This window comes from Canis lupus, chromosome 10 (assembly GCF_048164855.1).
Source record: "Canis lupus baileyi chromosome 10, mCanLup2.hap1, whole genome shotgun sequence".
Taxonomy (NCBI): domain Eukaryota; kingdom Metazoa; phylum Chordata; class Mammalia; order Carnivora; family Canidae; genus Canis; species Canis lupus.
In genome coordinates this window covers 31,550,629-31,577,514 of record NC_132847.1, presented here as the reverse complement: position 1 = coordinate 31,577,514, position 26,886 = coordinate 31,550,629, and the positions used below count along the sequence as shown (strand labels likewise).

The 26,886-nt window shown below is 35.0% G+C and overlaps 1 protein-coding gene and 1 pseudogene across 35 annotated transcripts in view; one reads left to right on the top strand and one right to left on the bottom strand.

Moving 5' to 3' along the window:
• PTPRD (protein tyrosine phosphatase receptor type D) overlaps window positions 1-26,886 on the top strand; it is a 2,176,041-nt gene that overhangs the window by 995,124 nt on the left and 1,154,031 nt on the right. The window lies entirely within an intron of this gene.
• LOC140641024 (prefoldin subunit 1 pseudogene) lies at window positions 21,844-22,859 on the bottom strand (annotated as a pseudogene).

The following is a 26,886-nucleotide window of genomic DNA, read 5'->3' as shown; positions in this document are numbered from 1 at the left end:
CATTTCATTTATTTAATAGCATCATTATATCATAATTTATATCTATCTGCACTATCATAAACTGACCTGTATTCTCACACATTCTATCTGAAATTTTGTCCATAGGAATTTTTTGCATTTACTTCAGACCATCCCACTCCATTTTAGTCCAGCATATCCCTAATAATAATCTTGAGAACAGCATATGATATTAGCCATGATTAATAAATACAGAAAAAGTTGGAATTTAATCAAATGGCTTCTCATTCAAAGAACTCCTTTTTTAACCCATAATAACCATAATTTATGTCTGCAACAGAAGAACAATATGGTAATATTAAAACCTTAATTATTTCAGAACTAATTATATGTATATGATACCCTACTTGCAATCACTTGAACGTTATACACATTGAATAAAAACCATACTTCAAATTGTGAATTTGAATCTTTCCCCGGGCTGATAATATGTAGCACAGCCCTCTCCCCCAATACCAGGGAATAGCAGTGAGCCACAGCTCCTGGTCCGTAATGCCATCACAAGAGTAAACAACTGATAACACTGACAACCATTCTTAAGCCACATGGCCATTCTATTTCACTTTCAGTACAGTATTCAATAAATTACATGAGAGAATCAACACTATTAAAGGATTTTGTCCAACTATAGACTAATGTAAGTGGTATGAGCACATTTAAGTTGGGCTAAAACTAAGCTATAGTGGTCAGTAGGTTAGGTGTATAAGTGCGTTTCAACTTATGACATTTTTAATTTATGATAGGTTAATCAGGATATAACCCCATCATAAATCAAGGAAGTCCATATTGAAATCTTAATTTCAGATTCAAATAAATAACCTAAGCATGCTTATTTGAAATGTACTGTTACTTGTTATAATCATTCACTGGTTAGTGAGTTTATTTTAATGTATAATTATTACAAAATTCAAATACACTATATTTAATATAATACATTCCAGAATATGAATTCATTTCAACTATGGCATCTTATTCCAATCTGGTGGGCTACAAAGAAAGATAATATTATTATGAATACCCTGTTATCTCAAAATAAACTTAAGAGTAAGAGGTGCTTTATTTACTTTGCTGTGTTCAAAGAGGTAAATATATTTTTAAGTTAAATCAATAAGTCGGGATCCCTGGGTGGCGCAGCGGTTTGGTGCCTGTCTTTGGCCCAGGGCGCGATCCTGGAGACCCGGGATCGAATCCCACGTCGGGCTCCCGGTGCATGGAGCCTTCTTCTCCCTCTGCCTGTGTCTCTGCCTCTCTCTCTCTCTCTGTGTGACTATCATAAATAAAAATTAAAAAAATAATAATAAAATAAAATAAAAATAAAAAAATAAAATTACTAAGAAGGGAATCCCTGGGTGGCTCAGCGGTTTAGCACCTGCCTTTGGCCCAGGGCATGATCCTGGAGACCTGGGATCCAGTCCCACGTTAGGCTCCCTGCATGGAGCCTGCTTCTCCCTCTGCCTGTGTCTCTGCCTCTCTCTCTCTCTCTCTCCCTGTGTGACTATCATAAATAAATAAAAATTTAAAAAATTAAATCAATAAGTCTCCATTACATGCTTAAAGTAAGACTACGAGTATTTAGCTCATAAGTAAAGTGTCAAAGGAAATCACAATGTTATCATTAAGAACTTGACTTACAAATTCTTCTGGTTTCCTAACATTCTTGCTAAGTACTCTGGAATGGACAATAATCTGCACTATTGTAAAAGGAATGGAACAAGATGGAGGATGGCGAAAGTCTGAGGAGACTGAAGAAAATCTATTATTATTCCAAAATATATAGCAATTTTAAAAGATACGATAATTATTATTCTGTTGATACTTCTGTTGTGCTGGATATTTATACTTATAGGAGATAATTGTGCGTGTGTGAGTGTGTGTGTGTGAGAGAGAGATAAATTACAAATGCTCTAAATATTTTGAAGCAGCATAAATGAGATCCACCGTCCCATTTCCCTTTCTTCCAACTTGAAAACGCCATTTAATAATATCTGAATCAATGAAGAAATCACAGCTATGAACATCTATAATTTAGGGGTAATGCTAATTTTCATTTTTGAGTGTAGATCTTTAAAATGAGCTTTTTGCCCCTGCTATAAAATCTGTAAAATGCATTTACCTAAGGTAGACTATCCTTGAAAGTGTTATATGAAACATTTTAGCTAAGAGGGGCTTTTTATTTTGATAAGTCTCTGAAGCCAAGAAGTTGAGTTTTCTCTATTTTTCTCTAAGTGATAACATTTATAATCAACTAATATCTAATTCAAACAAAAATCTTTGTGAGGTTTGTTTCTAACCTGAAGAGATTCTAACACGTCTTTTATTAATAGCATCGGGTTCCTGTGTTCATAGGATCTGTATCCAGATATAAGTCTGTGATAGAGGTGGGTTTCCTTCAGCATCATAATTTTACAGTAAATCTTTTTCCATTAGCAGAATAAACATGTTTATCCTTGTGAATATTTTTTTCACATCATAGATTATTTTCAAAATTGATAATTATAACAGCGTATTTTATATTTAAGTATGCATTTATCTATTAACTGAATCATTAAAGTAAGACTCTACTTCAAATTATTCTAAAATATAATTTTATTCATGAATTTTCATAGTTCCTTAAAGATATCATTAAGTAAGGAAGTCAATTGTTCTTCTAATGTAAATTTCAAGCATGACAGGTAAAATGTTAGAGAAAAAGCTTGCCATGCAAAATTGTTTTGAATACTATTGCTAGAGCATTTGCCCACGCATGAAATAGAGATATAACTTCAAAATTTTCAGGTCAAACTACAGCATCAGGAAAAGGTTGAATATAAATTAAGGATAAAATCCAATATATTGGGTGGGACTACATTTTCTTCTTGAGAAATCATAGAAGGACACACTTATTATACTTGGTATGAAATTTCTCAAGTAAAACAAAAAATCCTGACTTTGCTAAGGACACACATAACCAAAGCACTGGCTTGTTCAATGTTTTGTTTTAAACTTCTGGAAATAATTTTGATTAAGGGATTAAATGACATTGTGCATATTCTGAAGGATATATGATGGAGAAAGGATTTTATGAGGGACCAAGCATGTAAGGATATTAATTCTTTAACATGTTCAATGCAGACTTCTTGAAGGTAAAGTGTGCACAACCCAGTGCTAATCACTGGGCTACTGACCAAATAAGAGCTCAATTTGGAACTCCCCAATTAGTGAAAGGGAAGGACATGTGGATACGTAAATTAGCCCGACAACACTAAGGTTTGTTGAGCATGTATGATGTGCCAGGAAATGTGCTAAATCCTTTACAATGATTATTTCTTTTAATCCTTACAGTATCCTCAAGAGAGGGACTGTTACTTATTCCAGTAAAATTGAGATTAAGAGAAGATAGGAAACTTGCTCAACGTTTCACAACCAGAGAGGTGTACCAGAAATGATAGATCCTATTAGAAGGATATGAAACAAATGTTATAGAAGAGGCCAGGGTAATAATAAATGCCTATGGGAGTCAATGAAGGTGTCCTACCTCGCAGATACAAAATTTGAGCTAGATCTTAAAGAAAGAAAGAGGTTTGCTAGGTAGTGAAGGCAGGTAAGGGGAATGTTTCCATCTAATAAGATTTTCTAGAGGTATAGCCTTCTAGTCTTCATTTTATCATTTATAATATGTGATAGTGGAATAATATGATTTCTAAGTTTTTTGAATTCTGGAATTTTATGATGACGTTTTGTTTACATAAAAATCAAAGAGCCTTCTGAGTAAATGCTGAAACATCTGAGACTTTTGACAAAATATCACTGATTCTCCAGAAAAAAGAAAGATTTCTTTTATCCTGTGCGTGGATAAAACATCATCTGTTTTCTTCAAAGATAGCTAGTTATATGTAGAACTTCTCCTCTCTTAAAAGAGATGGAAGAAAGTATGATATGACATATGGAGGGACAGCCTAGCCAGTCTGTAGTAGCTGATAATTAGGGTTCTGTATTCCATAAACCCAATTGCTTCTGGTTAGGGCTCCCTTATCTTTTTTTTTCTAGTTATTTTGGGAAAACTTAATGTTTTAGACTTCAAAGGATTTCCTTTTGTTGTGTGAGAAAAGCCAGGGTATTCATAGCCCTTAGAGAGGTTTTGCACAGTGCTGGGGGTGAAAGTCACTTAAACTTCCAGGAAAAGCCAATGAAGATGGGAAGATAGCAAAGGAAACACATACAAAATGGCCATGATTGTACATAGTCTCTGAGAAGGGGAAACTGGACAATCAAAAGGTAATACTTCTTTTTTTCATAGTCAGCATCGGTGACTTTAACTGAAACAAAAATGATTTTAAAATACTACTAGCCAAGTGTGTTTCACTCATTCATTTGACGCTCTGTGATCTTCCTAGAGAAAATAATCATGTAACTGAAGACATACACAGTATTCTGATGTAATTTTTAAAAAGTTATCCTATGGAACTATACTCAGTATATCCATGTGTTTTCATACACCAATAATTGAATTTGTGGTTTGAAATGAGTTGCTTTTACATCACATGTCTACTGTCTTAATTCTACTATATTAAGCAGTTTTATCTCATCTATAAAAATAAGCAGTGACAAATATTCTGGAAGCTCTTTTACAAATTTAAAGAAATAGAAATATTTATTATATTGTTGCATTGTCATTTAAATGCTCAAATTTTCAGAGAACAGTGACAAAATTGTCTTCTTACCCATAAACACTGTCCCTTATGATTCTGTACTATGTTAAGATATTTTTCCTTCTGAAATTAGGATATAGAAGGGAAAGAAGAGATGAATAAGCAATACATTTATTAGTATTTAGTAACAAGTAATACAAGGAATCCAGAATAACGATCAAAAATCACAAAAGGAAGAGTCAGCCACAGGTTGCTGGTGAGTTATTCCAGTGAGTGCAGTACTCTTACCATCATCTCTGTCCAGATTGAACTGTTGTGAATGGCAATTAATTCCATTTCCCACTTTTAGTTATTCTTATGTTAAATTTAAAAGGCAGCCTGCCAGCTATGATTAAGATTTCCTCAGAAAATCTGTTCTAGAAATAATACAAGACTGTTAAAACCACTGTGTAAGCATAATGGTTTAGATCAGTTGTATGCAACTGTCGTATGCACATTTCCCAAAGCAAGCTTATGAAAGCACACATTTCCAGGTACCCATGCTATCCAAGGTGTCTGATTTGGTAAGATCTAGAGTAAAGCCTTGGGAGTGAAATTTTCATCAAGCATCCCAAGATGATTCTGACACAGGTTGTTTTTAGAACACCTCTTGAGAAATTGTTTTGGAGAAGAATGAAGAACAAAGTATATTTTTATATGCAAGCACAATGGGAAGGAAAAAAAGGAATTAAAAACGTGAAGGAGGAAAAGAGGACTCTTGTATTCTACTTTGTTAAAAGTCTGTGACTCTAAGATAATCATAACTTTTCCATGTGTTACTGGCATGATAGCCTCCAAAGCTTATGTTGTCTTCACTATACCAAATGAAGCTGAAGGAGTGAGTGAGATGGGAAAAAAAGAAATTTAAGCAACAGCTCAGGGAGAAGCTAATGAGTTTTTGTTAGCTTCCAAAAAGGCAAGTACCCACAGTATGGTAAGGAATAAGAAAGGGGGGGAAAAAGAATAGACAAGCAAAAGGAAAAAGAAATGTAATTGTTCTCATAACCCATTGTGTGCATGTGTACACACACATACCACAACATGCCGCCTATCACAACATACCACTTACCACAACACACTACAACTCTTCACCACCTGGAAGCTGATGGCTACAGTACAGTCTTTATTATGTCATGCTCCCAGAAGGTTTTCCTAAATCCAATGTTATGTACTTTCTTTTTAACACTTTGCACACATAATGCCAACAAATCCAGCTCCTTAGAAAGTGCTCACCTTGATCTTCAGAATATTTTATAGAAAAGACACTTTTATTTTGACCAAAATTTCCATTTATATTCACATGGTGAGTACATGTTTAGCTACTTAGCCAATGCTCATGAGTCAATTATGGTTTATGGAAACTCAATTACAATTTTCTATCTGAGAGTTATGAAACTTTAAAAATTGTCACTTCCAATTACCTGAATTTAGAATGGGGAAAACTGAGGCTTCTCCTATTCTACTTCTCTTCTGCTCTTCTTGTGAACTTCTAAACCTCTTCTTTTTAGAGATTTATTAACAAGTACCATTATATAATGCTTTATCCAATAAATGAGAAACACACACACATACACTCACACACACCTTTTCATTTCTATTATCCACGGCAAAATTTTATCTTGGGTAGTATACTTACTTCCTGGTATCCTCTTTCCCAACATCCTCCTCTCTGCACTCTTATCTAGTAGTAGGTGTTAAAATATTGCTATTTGATGATTAATATTTTCAATTAATATTTCAATGAAAGAGATTTAAGTTGGACATCTTACAGAGCATTTGTATTTATATTTCTATTGTGAGATTTTAGTAGACACAAATTCTCAAGTTTCATTTGAAAAAGGTTTTAATCATGGAATAAAGACAAGTGAATCTGAGATTATGGCCTTGCTATTCAGTAATAAGAATACTCTTAACTATCTGATGGATGAAAACCAGTATTCGAACTCAACATATTTATAGTACAAAGTTTTACTTATTTCTTTACTGATTGATATGCCAAATCCTGAACTCTGTCCAGTTGTTTAACTGTGTAATGACTCTTAATCTTTCTACTAATTGGATTGGCTCATATGCCTTTTAGCCTATCTTCCCTCAAATCCTCATAGTACGCTTTTGGAAGCCTGACACTAACAGGTCATGTAAAATATGTTAGGTAACTGGTGGTGCTATAATCCTGCATAGCCAAATTGAACAATACATAGAAAAAATGAAATTTAACTTCAATTACCATTTATGAAAATCTGGTTCATTGATGTCTACTTATAAAATACCTCCTTCAAATCCTTTAGTCTGAATATGGATGATCACCTTTTTACACCCTTAAATAGATTGTTCCTATCTGGCTTGCTCATACCTAATTCTGATTAAATAAATTATCCATCTGTGAATTCTATGGGCTTAACTTTTAATACTTACCCTATATTATTTCCACACTATATCTAGTCTCCTCCCTGCTTCCAACATGTCAGAAACAAGTAATTTAGTTGCTAAGACTTTTCCATTTGTCTAAAGGCAAACTTATCAACCTCTATAAACATGTGTGTTTTATCTTGCTCCCTGTTTGGTATACCATGGATATCTGGGAGAATCAAGATTAGACTTTTGTCGATTTGACTTCTTGATAATAAGGTAGTAGGAAAGCAATAAATGTATTGAAAAAAGAGCTTTAAATCATATTTAAGCTTACTAAAGTCTTTCAACAGAACATATTTAATTCTGGTAGTAATAAAATGGATGGGATTTCATTGTAAAGCGGAGCAGAATTCAGCATATAATATGTCAGCTTTACATGACAGATTATTAATAAACTGCCACTGTTATCACTTGATGCCAATCTTTGGTGACGGCCTTTTTTTAAACTTGAAACTCAAATGTATTTTTTAAAGTAATCTTACTTTGTGAACCAGTTTCTTCTTTTCAACACATTTTTTCTCTTCTCTGTAGAAATTATTGTGTTGTTCAATTAATGGTTCCAATTTCATTATACTTATATATTCTAAAATCCACTAGGGCATTGTATGACTTCACATAGATCAACTTTGGTTATTTGTTTGCTTGTTTGTTTTCATTTGATTAAGGTGAAAACAAGGCAAAGTAAGAATTAAGAAAGAGGATTTACTTTCAACTTGGTACCTCACAAAATGAGAAATTTGGTAGAATTCATTTTCTCAACTAACTTTCCCCAGTGTTTGCCTTTTTATCTCTTTTCTTCTCATATCCCTTTTCTAGATACATATTTTCTTTTTTTTATATTTTATTCATTTCTTCACGAGAGACACACACACAGAGAGGCAGAGACACAGGCAGAGGGAGGAGCAGGCTCCATGCAGGGAGCCCAATGTGGGACTCGATCCCAGGACTCCAGGATCATGCCCTGGGCCGAAGGCAGGTGCCAAACTGGTGAACCACCCAGAGATCCCCAATACACATTTTATATTGTCCATTAATTCAACAAAACACTTAAATATTAGTATGAAATAGTCATTTTGCTAATGTTGGAAAAATAATAAGTAGTGGGCAGAGCCTACAGGAAATTGACAGTTCAGGAGAGCTTATAGGGTCTAAGGTTATCCTTTAGATACAAAAGGGCCATTACCTGGGAAGGTTTTTATGCTTTACAACTCCTTGTTACTCCATCAAAACTTTAGCTATCTATTGGAGAGAAGTTAAGAGTTACTTTAAAATAAGTTGCCATCAGTGGGTTAAAGGACATAGCATCTGATGATGGGGTAAAAAATATGTATAATGTCATAGAGAGGGCAAAGCGAATAGCAAAACATGAAGGTGTGATGCACTGAGTTTTATCTAAGTAGTATATATTATCCTCATTGTCTTAATTGGACAGTTAATGCCAAACCTTTGGACAAAGCTGAAAATAAAGATTCATACCTAGTAGGGTACTCACTGGTATTTACTGAGCACTTAGTTATTATATACGACACAATGCTGGATGATTTTATACAAATAAGAGAGTACTATTTTTCAAATAAAATGGAAGCATATGTTAGCAGAGTATTTGTGGAACTTATGAGGCCTGACTTCGCTTACAATTAATTGAGGGATATCATACAAGTTTTTTATTGCCTCAGGTCCTCTCTTTGTTCAAATATCAGACAAGGTAGATGTGCACTGTGGATTTTTAATACTTTCAAGCTTTCCATCTAATTGTTCTTATCATATAGTTGGCGCTTTTGGTTACAAGTAACAGGAAACTAATTTGCTTAAGCTCTTAAAAAAGGTTTATCATATATCATGAGAAATTGAGCAGTTGTATACTTTCACAAATGATTAATTCAGTGATTGATTGACATCATTAAGCACCTAGGTTATTTCCATCTCTGTAGTCTGTGTCTTGTCACAGGCTTGTTCTCCGTCAGCTTCTGTCAACAGTGAAAGATGTCCATCAGTTTCAGGTTTCACACTCAGACACAAGTTACCCAGTTAAGGAAAAGGGACTTTGTCTTCCTTGTTTGTCTTTTAAGATTAAGGAAGCTATTTTGAGAAGTCCCACCTGACTGCCTACTGCCAGCAACTATCTCGTCACATCTCATTGATCAAATGTGTCATATGTCCTGGTCTAAAAGAGCCAATTACAGCTGGCTTAGACCAATCATGTTTACCCTCTGCATCTGAAAATATGTCCTGCTTCCACAAAATCTCACAGCTGCACAGAGAAGGAAAGAGCTTAAAAAAATATCAAATTCCTTTAAAAAGGTGGAAAGAGGAATGGTTCTTAGCCAGGCATCCAGTGGTATCTGTTATACTAATTATGCTTTGTTGGTATGCTGCATTCTTCCTAGATTAACATTTTTATTTTCCCTGAGGACAGAGCAGATAATCTGTGGGTCTACTTTAGAGTGAAAAATCTCCAGGAATACAGAAATCAAATTGAATAGGTGATTGTCTAGTAAGTAGGCAACTATTATTATCTATATTCACATTCTTCTTCCAAATTCTGAGTCCTCGTTTTCAATAGAATAATTTTAAAATATACAATAAAGATTTAGTCTCTCTCTGAATTACATAGCTCTGTTCCCACTCACAATCACATGTATAAATGAACCATTTGTTTTCTAACTGCTGTGTTTGCCTATGTGGTTCTCTCAACACCACAACCATCATACCCCTAACAGCATCACCCCAACAACCAACTCTTCCTGTAATTCTCTCTTGTACCTGACCAACTCATGTATATTTATTTGTCTGACAAAAGAGGAGTTGTTCTTCCTTTATTCCTTCATATTTTAGTGGTACACTTCACTCCTCTGTGAAATATTTCACAAATCATCAGGTGACCTATTGCTCCTTCATTTACCCATTTAACTTTGACCATACTCCTGTTAGATTGATTGTTTTATGGCCTAGCATTTAGTTGATGATTTCTCTCTGCACTGAACTTTACACTTTTTGAGGATAAAGCTGATGTCCTTGCTGCTTTTGTATTTGAGTTTGTAATAACTGGCATAAGGCAAGTTATTGTGTGTTTGCTAGAGTGTGTGCCTGGGCAACAGATGGTGTTAGTCAGTGTACATAAACCAAGCAAATAGTTGAACATTTTTTTTCTTTTTCCTTGATAAGGAAATAAGGCATCCTAGAGAAGTGTTTCTCAAAATTTTCCACAAATGTCAAAATGTTTCCTTGCCCAAAAATTTGACCCACAAGACACAATCTGTAGAATATAATAAGCAGTGACCTACTACAAGTGCAAACTTTCTTTAAATAGGATGTTTAATCTTTTAAAACCATACTGATTTTTTATTCTATAGTGTTTACTCTTTTATTTAAAATCCCTGATGTATCTATATTCTAGATCATACAATATCTAGGATTTGTTTAGCATAAAATAATATTTACTTATTATTCTGTAAAATCAATATCCAGGAAGAATCACCTTGTTTATTCATCTTGATATCCTAGGCAAACCATTGTATATTCTCCAAGGGGTTGAATTCTATAATCAGGAAGCAATGTAAGGCCTTAGAATATAACATTTTGGGATGTGAGAAGCATGTAAGGCAATAGAGATATAACATTTGGTCCACAATAATTGTCTACTAATAATTGCTGTGTAGGAGTAACTACTTTCACTTCATTGTACGAATAAGTGAAACCCTTATGCTCGTATTACTATAATTTACCTTGATATATAAAACTGATTTTGAAAAGGTTAACATATGCAGATTATATCCATATCCTTGAATATAAGGATTCATATAAGTCTTTAAGGTATAAAATAGTTTGATTTGTGTTGTTTACTTATAAATATGAGTAGATTGTGATTATTTTAGACAAGTATTGGAATAGAAAAAAAAATACTAAAATGAAACCACTGGGGAAGAAAAAAAATCTGCAAGAAAAAAAATCTGCAAGAAAAAAAAGGCAGTTCCTAAAAACATAGCACTTGAGTTGTCACAAATGAGGAGACAGCCAATAAATGGTTCATTCTGTCTATCATAGCATATTTATAAATCCATCTGACATGTTTGGCCTATCAGAGGGCTGAAAAACAAAACTGTAGATTTCCCACTATAGATGACACCACCAATGAACGGGTTTAGGGAGGGTTGTTTGGTCATTTTCGTTTATCTTATTTCTCTCCATCCCATTCTTAACAGCTCTAACACATAAGGTCTTCAGAATCCCAGGAAACAGGATCAAAGTTTAATCTTTTATTTTATTTTCTCCAAGGACATTTGGTTGTTTTAAGATCACATCAAAATATGAAAAAGATGTACAACTCTGGGAATATATTATGGTAGAAAAAGATGTAAAAGTGATTATAAAAAACGGAGACCAATAGTTTGTTCTTGACCTTTTTCTTTTCTTTTTTATTTCTTATATCTAAAAGTGTTTTCATATGTTTAGAAAAGTAGTTTGCAATATTAAGAGCCAATTTTAAAAATTCAAGAAAAAGGAGAATGACAACAGAAGAAAAGAATCTTCATTAAATCTGTCATACTAGGATGCAGATTCTGAAGTATTGAGATAAACAGAGACCTACATGCTTTTCTGTTCAATCCTTGAAGAGATTCACATGCAGATACCATCATTCAAAACATGAATTTCTTCCCAATTTAAACTCAAATTTTTACTCAGAATAAATGTATCTCCATTTCTGCATACTCTTCAAAATAGTAAAATTGAAAGACTGCTAATTATCTTAATTCAGAAAAATTTCTATCCAAACAGATCAAGGCATCGTTTAGTGGGCTTAAAGATGTATGGTTAGAATGGAAAAGAGAGAAGGAAATTAACAAAACATTTTTTTATTTCACTCTTACCAACTTAGACAATCTTTTCCAATTTGTCAGACTATTTATTAATAAAACTAGTAAATTTCAATCTTTGAGTGTTATGTCTTCATTAAAATTCTTTTTCTCAGATTACATAAAACTGAGATAGTAAATAGGAAACAAGCAGAAACTTGAGATATAGGTAATTTGAAAACTGGATGTCATTCATTTACATTTTTTTAAAGATTTTATTTATTTATTCATGAGAGAGGCAGAGATATAGGCATATGGAGAAGCAGTCTTCCTGTGGGGAGCCCAATGTGGGACTCAATCCCAGGACCCGGGATCACACACTGAGCCAAAGGATGCTCAACCACTGAGCCACCCAGGCATCCCCTCATTTACATTTTTAAACAAATACTATATGTTCTTTTTTATATTGAAACATGATTGACATAACATTACATTAGTTTCAAGCATAAAACATAACGATTTGATATTTGTGTATATTACAAAATGATCTACCACAGTAAGTCTGGTTAACATGGATTACCATAGATAGTTACCATTTTTGTGGGGGGGTGTTGGGAGATGAGATGATGAGAACTTTTAAGTTCTACCCATCCTCGCTCCCTGCCATTGGCAACCACCTGTCTGTTTTCGGTATCTGTAAGTTTGGTTTGGGGTGTTTCGTTTCATTTTTATTTTTTTCAGATTGCACATACAAATTAGATCATATGGTATTTATCTCTCTTTTTCTGACTTATTTCACTTAAGCATAATGTCCTCAAGGTTTATCCATTTTGTCACAAATAGCAGATTTCCCTTTTTATGGCTGAAAGATATATATAATTTATTCATTTATTTGTTTATGTATACTATGTTGTTTCCATGCCTTAGCTATTGTAAATAATGCTGCAATAAACATGGAAATGCAGAAATATCTTTCAGATAGGGATTTTATATTATTTTATTTTGGATATGTAACCATAGGGTGGTTGCTGGATCATATGGTAGTTCTATTTTTAATTTTTTGAGGAACCTCCATATTGTTTTCCATAGTACCCATATTGAATTACATTCCCAACCAACATTGCACAAGGATTCCCTTAACTTCACATCCTTGCCACCAGCATTTGTTATCACTTACCTTCATAATAGCCATTCTAACAAGTATGTTCCATTCCATTGTGATTTTGATTTTCACTCTCCTGATGATCAGTAATGTTAAGGATATTTTCATGTACCTATTGGCCATTTGCATATCTTCTTCAGGGAAAAAAGTCTATTCATGTCTTTTACCCATTTTAAATCAGATTATTTGTTTTTTGCTGTTGAATTTAATATTTCTTATATATTTTAGACGTTAAGTGCTGTGTGCAAGTATCTTTTTCCTTGCCATGGGTTGCTTTTCATTTTTTTGTGCAAGAGCATTTTAATTTGATATTATCTCACTTTTTTTTATTTTATTGCTTATAATTTAGGTGTCCTATATAATGCTTCATTGCAAAGACCAATATCAGGGATAATTTTTCCCTGTTTTCTTCTAAAACTGTTATGGTTTTAGGTCTTACATGTAAGTGTTAATCCATTTTGAGTTAATTTTGTGAGTCAAGTAAAATAGTGGTTCAGTTTCATTCTTTTGCATGTGAATATCCAGTTTTCCCAACGCCATTTATTGAAGTCTGCCTTTTCCCGAGTGAGTATTCTTAGCTCTTTAGATATTAGTTGACTATATATGTGTGGGTTTATTTCTGGGCTATTGTTTTTTTTTTTTTTTCCCATAGATCTCTGTGTCTTTTATACTAGTACCGAAATGATTACTTGTCTGTTTTTCAGGACCAAACTGGTTTGATTACTATAGCTATGTAGTGTAGTTTGAAATCAGGAACTGTGATGACTCCACCTTCATTCTTTCTTCAAATTGCTTTGGCGATTACATTTTAACATTAATAATTATTTTAATCCATGAACACAGGCTATCTTTTCATTTTTTGTATCTTCTTCTATTTCTTTTACCAATGTCTTGTAATTCTTGTGTAGAGATCTTTTATCTTCTTGGTAAATTTTGTTTTTTAAGTAACTTTTTATTTTTGATGCTATTGTGAATGGCTTTTCTTCTCTTTTTTTTCAGGCAGTTCCTTGCTAGCGTAAAGAAATAAAATTGATTTCTGTATGCTGATCTTATACTTTGCTACTTTACTGAATTAATTTATTTAGTTTTAAGAGTTTTTGGCAAATTCTTTAGGATTTTCTAGAAGTCATGTTATCAGCAAATGGAGACAATGTTACCTTTTTTTTTTAATTTGAATGTTTTTGATGTCTTCTTCTGGCCTGATTTCTCTAGCTAGGACTATGGTACTATGGTGAATAGGATTTGTGAGAATAGGCACCCTTGTCTTGTTTGTGATCTTAGGGAAAAAAGGCCTTTAACTTGTCAATCTTGAGTATGTTGTTATCTGTGGTTTATCATATATAACATTTATTATGGTGAGGCACATTCCTTTTATACCCAACTTATTAAGGGTTTTCATCATGAAATGATATTGTATTTTGTCAAAGTTTTTTCAGCATTGATTGAGACAAACATATAATTTGAAAATGTTTCTCATTCTACTACTGTGATGCATCACCTTTACTGATTTGTATATGAACCATCACAGGGATGCACACTAGGGATGAATCCCACTTTATGGTAGGATATGATTCTTTGAATGTGCAGTTGAATTTGGTTTGCTAGAATTTATTGAGATTTGAATCTATATTCATCAAGAATATTGGTCTGAGGTTTCTTTATTGGTATTTTTATTTGGCTTTGGTGTGAAGGTCATGCTGGCTTCTTAAGTGAGTTTGAGAGTGTTCCTTCCTTTTCAATTTTTGGAAGACTCTGAAAAGGATGGGAATTAATTGTTCTTGAAATATTTAGTTAAAAAAATGAAATATTTAGTAGAAGTCACCAGTGAAACCATCTGATACTGGGCTTTCATTGTTGTTGTTAGGAGGTTTTACTTATTTATTTGTTTGTTTATTAAATATTTTATTTTTATTTATTCATGAGAGACACAGAGAGAGAAGCAGAGACATAGGCAGAGGGAGAGTCAGGCTCCCTGAAAGGAGTCTGATGCTGGACTCAATCCCAGGACCCCGGGATCATGACCTGAGCCAAAGGCAGATACTCAACCACTGAGCCATCCAGGTGCCCCTGGAAGGTTTTAGATTACTACTTATATTTCCTTAGTTTTTAATAGTCTTTTAAGGTTTTCTATTTCTTTAGCATTCAGTCTTGGTAGTTGTATGGTTCTAGGAATTTGTCCAAACTTTCTGGCATACAATTTTTCATAGCTATCTTGAATGATCCTTTGTATTTCTGTGGTATCAGTGGTGATGTCTCCTCTTTCATTTATAATTTGATTTGAGTCTTCTTTCCTTTTTTCTCGGTTAGTCCAGGTAAAGGTTTGTCTATTTTATCTTTTTAAAGAAAAGATAGGTTCTATTGTTTTCCTGTCACTGTTTCATTTATTTCTGCTCTAGTCCTTTTTCTGATATATGCATCCATCACCATAAACTTTCATGTTAGTATTCTTTTTGCTGCATCCCATAAGTTTTAGCATGTTTGTTTTCATTTTCATTTGTCTCAAGATAGGTTTTTTAAAGTTTCCTTTTGATTTCTTTTTGATCCATTGGTTGTTCAGGAGTGTGCTGTTTAATTTTCATATATTTGTGAATTTTTCAGCTTTCCTTCTGTTATTGATTTATAATTTCAAACTTTTGTAATCACGAAAGGTATTTGATACAATTCAAAATATATGAACTAGATTAGATTTGTTTTGTGATCTAACATACAATCTATCCTGGAGAATGTTGTATGCACAATTGAGAATAATATGTACGCTAGTGCTGTTGGATGGAATATTCTGTATCTATCTGTTGGGTCCAAATGCTTAGTTATGTTAGTATGGTGTCTAAATGAGGTGTCTCTAGATCAAATGAGGGCTCCCAAATGTGGGGTGACAACTAAGTGGAGACAAAGAATTCACCTAAGGCAGAACAAAGCAGATAGAAGTCTGTTGAATACACTCCAACGTAGCAGTGGGCAGAACAGCAGAGGAAAGGCTGTTGGCCAGAAGGCAGTGGGTGGAAACTGTATATAAAGGGGGAAGGTGAGGAGGTATGGCAATATATGGAATTTCCCCTTTTGTGTTAATTGTGCCTAACTGTGAGTAATCCATTAGTCAGGTAGGACATATGAATATTTTGAGGTGGGTGGATGGCATGATGAGCATGCCTGCATTTAGGTAGGCCGTCACTGTGGGCTTTCTACATTCCTTTGCTCTAGCTGGCTAACAATGGCTTCTAGTTAGTATTTGATTTATATTTAGGTGCCCCTATGTTGGGTGCATAACTATTTATAATTTATAATCTTATAAATTGACCCTTTGTCATAATGTATGACCTTCTTTGTGTCTTATGACTATTTTTAGTTCAGTCTATTTTGTATGATTTAAACATAGATATCATCCTCTTTGTCCTTTTTTTAAATATAAATTTATTTTTATTGGTGTTCAATTTGCCAACATATAGAATAACACCCAGTGCTCATCCCATCAAGTGTCCCCCTCAGTGCCCGTCACCAAGTCACCCCCATCCCCCACCCACCTCCCCTTCCAGCACCTCTAGTTCGTTTCCAAGAGTTAGGAGTCTCTCATGTTCTGTCTCCCTTTCTGATATTTCCCACTCATTTTTCTCCTTTCCCCTTTATTCCCTTTCACTATTTTTTTTATATTCCCCAAATGAATGAGACCATATAATGTTTGTACTTCTCTGATTGACTTATTTCACTAAGCATAATACCCTCCAGTTCCATCCACATCGAAGCAAATGGTGGGTATTTATCGCTTCTAATGGCTGAGTAATATTCCATTGTATACGTAAACCACATCTTCTTTATCCATTCATCTTTTGATGGACACCGAGGCTCCTTCCATGGTTTGGCTATTGTGGACATTGTTGCTATAAACATCGGGGTGCAGGTGTCCCGGCATTTCACTGCATCTGTATCTTTGGGGTAAATCCCCAGCAGTGCAATTGCTGGGTCATAGGGCAGGACTATTTTTAACTCTTTGAGGAACCTCCACACAGTTTTCCAGAGTGGCTGCACCAGTTCACATTCCTACCAACAGGGCCGGAGGGTTCCCCTTTCTCCACATCCTCTCCAACATTTGCTGTTTCCTGCCTTGTTAATTTTCCCCATCCTCACTGGTGTGAGGTGGTATCTCATTGTGATTTTGATTTGTATTTCCCTGATGGCAAGTGATGCGGAGCATTTTCTCATGTGCGTGTAGGCCATGTCTATGTCTTCTTCTGTCAGATTTCTGTTCATGTCTTTTGCCCATTTCAGGATTGGATTGTTTGTTTCTTTGGTGTTGAGTTTAATAAGTTCTTTATAGATCTTGGAAACTAGCCCTTTCTCTGATACATCATTTGCAAATATCTTCTCCCATTCTGTAGGTTGTCTTTTAGTTTTGTTGACTGTATCTTTTGCTGTACAGAAGTTTTTATATTGATGAAGTCCCAATAGTTCATTTTTGCTTTTGTTTCTCTTGCCTTCATGGATGTATCTTGCAAGAAGTTACTGTGGCCAAGTTAAAAAAAGGGTGTTGCCTGTGTTCTCCTCTAGGATTTTGATGGAATCTTGTCTCACATTTAGATCTTTCATCCATTTTGAGTTTACCTTTGTGTATGGTGCAAGAGAGTGGTCTAGTTTCATTCTTCTGCATGTGGATGTCCAATTTTCCCAGCACCATTTATTGAAGAGACTGTCTTTCTTCCAATGGATAGTCTTTCCTCTTTTGTCAAATATTAGTTGACCATAAAGTTGAGGGTCCACTTCTGGGTTCTCTATTCTGTTCCATTGATCTATGTGTCTGTTTTTGTGCCAGTACCACACTGTCTTGATGACCACAGCTTTGTAGTACAACCTGAAATCTGGCATTGTGATGCCCCCAGATATGGTTTTCTTTTTTAAAATTTCCCTGGCTATTCGGGGTCTTTTCTGATTCCACACAAATCTTAAAACAATTTGTTCCAACTCTCTGAAGAAAGTCCATGGTATTTTGATAGGGATTGCATTAAACATGTAAATTTTCCTGGGTAACATTGACATTTTCACAATATTAATTCTTCCAATCCATGAGCATGGAATATTGTTCCATCTCTTTGTGTCTTCCTCAATTTCTTACAGAAGTGTTCTGTAGTTTTTAGGGTATAGATCCTTTAACTCTTTGGTTGGGTTTATTTCTAGGTATCTTATACTTTTGGGTGCAATCTTAAATGGGATTGACTCCTTAATTTCTTAATCTTAAATTTCTTAATCTTAAATGGGATTGACTCCTTAATTTCTCTTTCTTCATTGTTAGTGTATAGAAATACCACTGACTTCTGGGCATTGATTTTGTATCCTGCCCCACTGCCAAATTGCTGTATGAGTTCTAGCAATCTTGGGGTGGAGTCCTTTAGGTTTTCTATGTAGAGTATCATGTCATCGGCAAAGAGGGAGAGTTTGACTTCTTCTTTGCCAATTTGAATGCCTTTAATGTCTTTTTGTTGTCTGATTGCTGAGGCTAGGACTTCCAGTACTATGTTGAATAGCAGTGGTGAGAGTGGACAAACCTGTCTTGTTCCTAATCTTAGGGGAAAGGCTCCCAGTTCTTCCCCAGTGAGAATGATATTTGCTGTGGGCTTTTTGTAGATGACTTTTAAGATGTTGAGGAATGTTCCTTCTATCCCTACACTCTGAAGAGTTTTGATCAGGAATGAATGCTGTATTTTGTCAAATGCTTTCTCTGCATCTAATGAGAGGATCATATGGTTCTTTTTTTTTTTTTTTTTCTCTTGCTGATATGAGAATCACATTGATATTTTACAAGTGTTGAACCAGCCTTGCATCCCAGGGATAATTCCTACTTGGTCATGGTGAATAATCTTCTGAATGTATTGTTGTATCCTATTGGCTAGTATCTTGTTGAGAATTTTTGCAACCATGTTCATCAGGGATATTGGTCTATAATTCTCCTTTTTGGTGGGGTCTTTGTCTGGTTTTGGAATTAAGCTGATGCTGGCCTCATAGAATGAGTTTGGAAGTATTCCATCTCTTTCTATCTTTCCGAACAGCTTTAGTAGAGTAGGTATGGTTTCTTCTTTAAACGTTTGATAGAATTCTCCTGGGAAGCCATCTGGCCCTGGACTTTTGTGTCTTAGGAGGTTTTTGATGACTGCTTCAATTTCCTCCCTGGTTATTCGCCTGTTCAGGTTTTCTATTTCTTCCTGTTCCAGTTTTGGTAGTTTGTGGCTTTCCAGGAATGGTCCATTTTTTCTAGATTGCCTAATTTATTGGCGTATAGCTGTTCATAATATGTTTTTAAAATCGTTTGTATTTCCTTGGTGTTGACAGTGATCTCTCCTTTCTCATTCATGATTTTATTAATTTGAGTCTTCTCTCTATTCTTTTTAATAAGTCTGGCTAATGCTTTATCTATCTTATTAATTCTTTCAAAGAACCAACTCCTGGTCCTGTTGATCTATTCCACAGTTCTTCTGGTCTCGATTTCATTGAGTTCTGCTTGAATCTTTATTAACTCTCTTCTTCTGCTGGGTATAGGATCTATTTGCTCTTTTTCCTCCAGCTCCTTTAGGCGTAAGGTTAGCTTTTGCATTTCAGTTCTTTCCAGTTTTTGGATGGCTGCTTGTATTGCGATGTATTTCCCCCTCAGGACTGCTTTTGCTGTATCCCAAAGATTTTGAATGGTTGTATCTTCATTCTCATTAGTTTCCATGAATCTTTTTAATTCTTCCTTAATTTCCTGGTTGACCCTTTCATCTTTTAGCAGGATGGTCCTTAACCTCCACATGTTTGAAATCCTTCCAAACTTCTTCTTGTGATTTAGTTCTAATTTCAAGGCATTATGGTCTGAGAATACGCAGGGGGCGATCCCAATCTTTTGGTATCGGTTAAGACCTGATTTGTGACCTAGTATGTGGTCTATTCTGGAGAAAGTTCCATATGCACTTGAGAAGAATGTGCATTCAGTTGCATTTGGATGTAAAGTACTGTAGATATCTGTGAAATCCATCTGGTCCAGTGTATCATTTAAAGCTCTTGTTTCTTTGGAGATGTTGTGCTTAGAAGACCTATCGAGTATAGAAAGTGCTTCATTGAAGTCATCAAGTATAAGTGTATTATTATCTAAGTGTGTCTTATCTTTGGTTATTAATTGATTGATATATTTGGCAGCTCCCACATTCGGGGCATATATATTGATGATTGTTAAGTCCTCTTGTTGGATAGATCCTTTAAGTATGATATAGTGCTCCTCTTCATCTCTCACTACCGTCTTCGGGATAAACTTTAGTTTATCTGATATAAGGATGGCTACCCCTGCTACTTTTGAGGACCATTTGAATCGTAAATTGTTCTCCAACCTTTCATTTTCAGGCTATAGGTGTCCTTCTGTCTAAAATGAGTCTCTTGTAGACAGCAAATAGATGGGTCCTGCTTTTTTATCCAGTCTGAAACTCTGCACCTTTTGATGGGGTCATTAAGCCCATTCACGTTCAGAGTTACTATTGAAAGATATGAGTTCAGTGTCATCATGATGCCTATTCAGTCCCTATTTTTGTGGATTGTTCCATTGGACTTCCTCTTAAAGAGGAATTTTAAGAGTACCCCTTAAAATTTCTTACAGAGCTGGTTTGGTGGTCACATATTCTTTCAGTTCCTGCCTATCTTGGAAGCTCTTTATCTTTCCTTCCATTCTGAATGAGAGCCTTGCTGGATAAAGTATTCTTGGCTGCATGTTCTTCTCATTTAGGACCCTGAATATATCCTGCCAGCCCCTTCTGGCCTACCAGGTCTCTGTGGAGAGGTCTGCTGTTAACCTAATATTTCTCCCCATAAAAGTTAGTGATTTCTTGTTTCTTGCTGCTTTAAGGATTCTCTTTATCTTCGTAATTTACAAGCTTCACTATTAAATGTCGAGGTGTTGAGCGGTTTTTATTGATTTTAGGGGCAGATCTCTCTATTTCCTGGATCTGAATGCCTGTTTCCCTTCCCAGATTAGGAAAGTTTTCAGCTATGATTTGTTCAAATACATATTCTGTACCTCTGTCCCTTTGCACCCTTGGGAACCCCAATTAAAGGTAGATTTTTCTTTCTGAAGCTGTCATTTAATTCCCTTAATCTATCCTCATGATCTTCTAATTGTCTCTTTTTCTTCAGTTTCCCTCTTTGCCATCAACTTGTCTTCTATGCCACTCACTCGTTCTTCTACTTCGTTAACCCTCGTTGTTAGGACTTCTAGTTTGGATTGCATCTCATTTAATTGATTTTTAATTTCTGCCTGATTATATCTAAATTCTGCAGTCATGAAGTCTCTTGAGTCTTTGTGTTTTTTTCTAGAGCCCCCGGTAGCTTTATAATAGTGCTTCTGAATTGGCTTCATCCTCTTTGTCCTCCTCTTTTTTTTTAAACTATTCATTTGGAATTATTTTTTTTCATCTCTTCACTTCCAGACTATTTGTGTTCTTAATGCCTAAGGGAGTCTCTTTTAGGCATTCATTTAGTCATTCTATGTGTTTTTGTTGTTGTTGTTGTTTTTTTTTTTTTGTTTTGGATGTGCTGCTGCTTTATTACTGCATTTTCTTGAACATTTGCAACATGCCACCAAGGTTACTTAAATTCAGCTATCCCCCCTGGTCTTCCTTCTTATTTGCATGGAAGCTCAGAGGATTTTACTCAAAGGAACAGAAAGGGACAAAAGCAGCAGCAAAGGCTTAAATAAAGAGGTCAGGGAGGAGTTGAGGTTGAAAGCCTCTACCTCTCTGGCCCTTGGTTCTCATCCTTCAGCTCAAGAAAGGCAGACTTCATAGAGTGGCTGGGGGAATACATGCCTTTTATTGGTCTAAGGAGCATAACTAGTTCATAGGCTTGGGCAGAGCTCCCCTATCTGTATGGCTCCCATCTCCCTCTCCTGGGAGTTTGTGACTCACCCCAGGGAGAAAAGTGTTCTGGACAGGAGTGGCAGACAGAGCCAGGATAAAAAATACAGAACTGGGGTCTGAAAGGGTATCATGGTAAAGTAGAAAACACAGGGTTATGAGATCATCCACATAAAAAGTCCACCCAGGCAGAAGAGAAGTTTCTCCACGTGGGCCCCCCACCTGCCCTTGCCAGGAATGGGAGGGGGCAGGAAGCTTCGGCTGGAGATTTCCTACTGTGCCCTTCGTGCCATCAGCATCTCCCGGATGTTGTCCTCAGCTTCCTTCACACTCCGCTCCAGGTAGGATTTTTTCTGTTCTAGTTCTTTAATTTTTTTTTCTGCTATTTTCTGTTTCTCTAACAGCTGACTGTGAATTACCTCCTTGGACTGAAGAATAAACATTCTTCCTACACCTTCATACATGTTAGTCTCATCTACCAAAGTCATAATCTCTGTATCTGTAAGATGTGCGTGCTTTTTTGTTCTGTTTAGCTGTTCAATCTGTATGTCTGCAAACTTCACCTTCTGTTGAGTGTCAATAACTTTGGCTTGAAGTTCTGTGAAGGCCTTCTTCAACTCCAGATCCACGGGTTCCTATGTGTGGTTTTTTTTTTTTTTTTTTAATATAAATCCTAAAGAGCGCTTTTTTTTTTTTTTTTTAAGATTCTATTTATTTATTAATGAGAGACACACGCACACACAGAGGCAGAGACACAGGCAGAGAGAGCAGACTCCATGCAGGGAACCCGAGGTGAGACTCGATCCCGGGTCTCTAGGATCAGACCCTGAGCTAAAGACGGCACTAAACTGCCGATCCACCAGGGCTGCACATTCTATGGGTTTTGACTGGAAAATGTAATCCATTTCTTTTAAAGTATAATTGATGTGTAAGTACTTACCACAGCCATTTTGTCAATTGTTTTCTGACTGTTTTGCAGATCCTTTGTACCTTGCTTCCTTTCTTGTTGTCTTCCTTTGCTACTTGATGACTTCTTGTGGTGGTACCTTTGACTCCTTTATAATAATCTTTTATGTATCTATTAAAGGTTTTTCCTTTGTGGTTACTATGACACTTACAGAAAAATATCATGTAATTATAGCATCCTATTTTAAACAGATCGCAACTTCAAAAGCATACAGAAACCTTCTCAGAGTACTTCTCAGTTCCTCACATTTTAGGTTACTAATGTTACAACTTATATCTTTTAAAAATATTTTTTATTTTACCTATTTAAACTCCAGTGGTGATTTATGCATCAACATTACAATATCAGAGACTCTTTTTTCATTTTTTTTTCTTTTTTCATTTTATATTTACCTGTGAGTTTTACACATTCATATGCCTTATGATGTTAATTAGCATTCTTTAATGTTTTAGATTGAAAAATGTCTTTTAGCATTTTTTCATAAGGAATATTTAGTGGTGATGAATTCTTTCAGTTGTTTTTGTTTTTGTTTTTTTAATTGGTGTAGTCATTTGGCTAGATGAGGTTCAGGTTTGGAAGGTATGTCATTGTAAAATATAAAAATGTGAATATTGGTAGCATTAAGATGGTATTTAAAACCATAAGATGAGAAGAGCACCTCGATGGCTCAGTCCAGTTAAGCGTCTGACTTCGTTTGGCTCAGGCCATGATCTCAGGGTCCTGGCATCAAGCCCCTATCTTGAGCTCCATGCTCAGTGGTGAGTCTGCTTCTCCCTTTCTCTCTGCCCCAACCCCTGCTCATGCTCCCTCACTTTCTCTCAGATAAATAAAATCTTAAAAAAAAAAACAGACAAGAGAAAATCTTAAAGTAGTGTGAATATATAAATAAAATGCTTAAGACTGAGCCTCACAGCACTGCAGCTTTAAGAGTTTGAGGAGAAGGGAGGGAAGCAACATGTGAGACTGAGAAGGTAAAACCTGTAGATGGGAGAGAACCAAAAGCCAGCGGTGGGTGTGAAGCCATAAGAAGGTGTTCTCCACTTGTGAAAAGAAGGAGATCTTACCAACACAGATATTTTGTGAATTAGAAATCCCACTCTTTGTAAGGTAACAAAGATTCTATTTTAGTTAAGGCATGTGCAAAGTACCTTTCTCCCTCTACATTCTCCACTGTAGTTGTGAAAATAGAAGGACGATACTCTCTTTCATTACTTGAATACTATGTCATTTGATTGTGAAAATGCTATTTTCTCCCAAATAGTATGATGAAAAATTAATGACCACTTATTGAATGTCAGTGAGGGTCAGACAATGTGCTGGAAGGATACTCTTGTACTTGTGGACATTGTGTCTTATACTCACAACAATCATTCAGTCAACATTTTGTGGATGAGGCAATGAGTCTCAGAGAGGTTAGGTATATTACTGAAGGTGATAGATTAACTAATAGAACTACCAGGTACATCTTAGTTTAAGCCTATGCTTCTCTTATAGTAGAATTGAATATTTCATCTAAAGTTAGAATATGGGATTCTAGTCCTTTGGCTTTTTCTGGTGACTGAGAGACCTTTCAAGTCATTAAGCATCTCAGACTTTATTCCCCCATTATCAAGATGGTAAACTAAAGAATTCTCAATTTGTTTGCCAGGAATCATATTCTGAGACTTGGATTTCATCTGATAGTCTAATCATCTAAGCTATGATAGACTCAGATTTTGTTAGCTCTCAGAGAAATAAAGACAAAGCTATATACTTTAAACCATCCATTCATCTGATACAGGGCCCCAGCAACAATAACTAAATAAAAAAGTACTGATTATTTATAATGTGGCAAGGCACCTTCAAGAAAATTGGAAGTGCTTTAGATTCAAAGGGTGAAACATAATTTCTAGTCCTCCAGGAGTTTACAATCTATTCTAATTTTTGTGAACAATGGCAAGCATAATATAAGGCCATATAAAGGATTAGTTTAGGATAAAAATAATAAATGTAATAGGAGACACAAGTTTTATTCATTTTTCTATATGTAAACTTTGCAGGCATTTGTTAATCTTGTATTTATCTTTAATTTTTTAATGTTATCATTCAATAATATCAATGTTAAATGTTATAAGGCAATCAGATTTGAGTTTATTGTTTTCTCATACAATGCAATGAAAAATGTCATTTCATACCTAATGTTTTCTCTACTTTTATCTGTGTACTTGAGAACACATGGATTTGGGGTATTTTTGTAACCTGCATAATAAATGCAAAACAGTTCCTTATATATACTAGGTCCACAAGATATTTAATTTAGCCGGTTCCTAAAATAGAAAACAAACAGGGAAGTAATTAGTTGATAAAAGATTCTTCAATCCCACAGTGATGCTGAGCTATAGTTATAGATACTATTTGAAATAACATACAATAGTGAGTGTATGTGTGTGTGTGTGTGTGTGTCTGTTTATGTGTAGGTTAGCAAAGTTGATGGGACTATAATACAGTAAAGTCAAATATAGGTATTTGCCCCGTGGGGTTTAGATTTGTCCAAGTCTGTGACTGCCAACTTTCTCCCTCATGCTCGTAAGCCTAGTTAATAATGTGTGATACTGCTCAGAGGGTGAGCTGAGTCAATTAAGAAGGGGAAAAGAAGGTTTACATAGGTAAATAATGCAGAATACATAGCTATATATCTGCCTTAATAAATTTCATATTATATTAGAAATTATACTAGATGTATAAGAAACTATTATTTCACATATTGAATGTTCTACAGAACATGAACACAATATATTTATGAAGCATTTATGTTGACAGTGTTACATATATTTTCTCTTTAAAACTCACACTCAAAACTGTGAAATATATCACAAGTATATAGAATTATGTTCCTTTTTACATAAACACTAAAAACCCCAACCCATGTTTGACTAGGTTATAGATATAAAGTTTGTAAAATACAGAAAATACAAGATATGTGCAAGGAAGTTAAATTAAAATTCATATTTTCTGATTGTATTTATTTCACTGAACAATTAAATATACATGGTTTTCTTTGGCTTGAAATTTATGACCTTGTTGACCTATAATCATACCTTCTTACTGTGTGTATTATGGAGCAAATTCCATTAAATCTATGTTTCCTGCAGTTAAGAAGCGTTGCCGTTTCCTCCGAGATTCTTTTTATCTCTATTTCTCAGTATCTGTGTAGAGATTCTTATTCATTTGAAGACAGTGGAGCTGAATTCTAATGAGTCAAGCCCCAAGTGTTCATTTCATGGGTAATTTCTTCAGGTGCCAAACATCGACCAACATTTTCAGGTGCCAGAGTGGGTATGATTGTTCATTTTCTCTTGGATGGTGCCAGAATGCATTTCTTTTCAAGATATTTAACCCTACACTATTTACTTGACATGCCCCCTTAAGACTCATGTCAAGATTTTTTTTTCTAAATAGATACCAGTGTAATCTAAAAAATGAGTGACTTGGATCAAAATAAAAAAAATAAAACAGTATCATTTGTCACTGTGTGCACTAGTAAATAAATACTCTGGTCTCAATAATGTTGAGGAAGGAGAATATATTAGTCTCTATCCATTAGTCACACACTCATCCATAAAGTGCTCAAATATCATTTGAATGGACATTCTTTTGGCATGTGGACTAGAAGCAGCTACATCCTTATTGGCACGGCATTGAAGATAAATTACTTGGTATCATTTCCTGTATTTCACACACCCACATGAGCAAGTTAATGGCTTTTGCAATTAATATTTTTGGATTTTTGCCAACTTATCTTTTGAAATCCTGTAATATGAAAAAGTAGAAGTTTGTATTGAGCTTTACTACCTAGTCTATAACAGAATGTTCAGAAATAACATTAATCCCAGATGTCATGTTCCCATCAGGGTCTAGTTCATTCCTTTTAAAAGTCATAGAATCAGAAGCAGGCAAAATTCTCATGATTAAGCTCTGTTTTTTGAAGCAGTGCCTAAAGCTGTCAATTTTCCTTCCTCACTCCTATAGA